The following is a 1,388-nucleotide window of genomic DNA, read 5'->3' on the forward strand; positions in this document are numbered from 1 at the left end:
AGTCGAAATAAACGGTATAGAACAGTCTGCGGAACAAGCAATGGCTCTGAAAGTTATTGACAGGCGAAGCTTATTTGATGCCATTCTGGTCAGTGCGGCCATCTTAGTCCTATATAATATGTAGTAACCTGCTGCTTGGGGGGGGGGGGGCGAAAACGCTAAAGGGGGGCGAAAACGCTAGTGATCTCGCCCCCCGGGGGGGCGAGATCACAGGGGGGGCGAGATCGCTGTCACACCGGTACGTTTACGACGATTTCTCTAGCCATACTGATTTGACAAATTGTCAACGCATCATTTTCTCCAGTTACATGTTGCTGTTATAGGTTACCCTTGCCACTTCTTCTGTGTAACTTTTCTGCCACTCTTGTCCTGCTAAAAGCGTAATATTGTAATTGTAACACGCCGCGGAATTACACGGCGAACGGGCGCGTGGTTGGGAGGGGGTACAAAATACAGGTAGGAAGAAACACGGCACAATTAACTGCCGCTATGTACATTTATACATCCTCTGATGTTCCTTCCTTTTCTGTCAGTAAATGCATAAAACATAAACCTGCATGAGCATACAAAATGTCATGAGAAAACGGACGTATACTGTCAAGAATTTTCATTTAACTTCTGTCCGTCACAACCGCTATGAGGTAACACTTCACTGCTAGCGTAGATATAAAAATGGCGGGAAAATGGCTGCGTATGTTCAATTTTGCCCATTCAGTTGTAGATCCGGGCTATTATGCAACGGTTCTTCACACTTTTACATGAGTTGTAGGTCACCAACAGAAATTCAAGATTGTTGTTGAATCATGTTCGTCTTGTGCCGTGAGCATGTGTAATTATGATCTATGTGAATTTGGCAATGAATGTGACAGTGTGTTCGTCCCACGACGAGCTGCCTACCCCGAAATTTAAAAAAAAGTATACTGAAAACTTTTGGCCTTGTTGTCTTCGAATGCATTGTTATCGATGCTTTGTAAATGGTGTATTGGACACATAGATGTCTGAAGTGTGCACAGCTCAGAAATAACTATTGTTGCATGTGTAGATCTCTTTAAGTTCCAGTATTTTTAATCTACCGGTATAAGTCTTACTACCGGTATTATGCCAATGCATGTTAAATACACCACTTGAAAACTCCAAAAAATTTTTCTTTCTGAAAAAATTGCAATAATTATTATAAAAAGTGGTATGTGTGTTTATTAGTAACATTCCTCATCAACTAGTGAATATTGCACTCTGATAATAAGGCTTTTGCAGGCTGGCTTTTGGAAGTGTAGCAGCCTGCCCCCTGGCTTTAAAAAGTATCTACAGCTCTAGGGATGGAAGTGGTCTCATTCTTTTGTCTTCCTCATACAGGACAAAAAAGTTCTTCAACCCGGTCTTTCTGTTCT

This window comes from Branchiostoma floridae, unplaced genomic scaffold, assembly GCF_000003815.2.
Source record: "Branchiostoma floridae strain S238N-H82 unplaced genomic scaffold, Bfl_VNyyK Sc7u5tJ_1480, whole genome shotgun sequence".
Lineage (NCBI taxonomy): Eukaryota > Metazoa > Chordata > Leptocardii > Amphioxiformes > Branchiostomatidae > Branchiostoma > Branchiostoma floridae.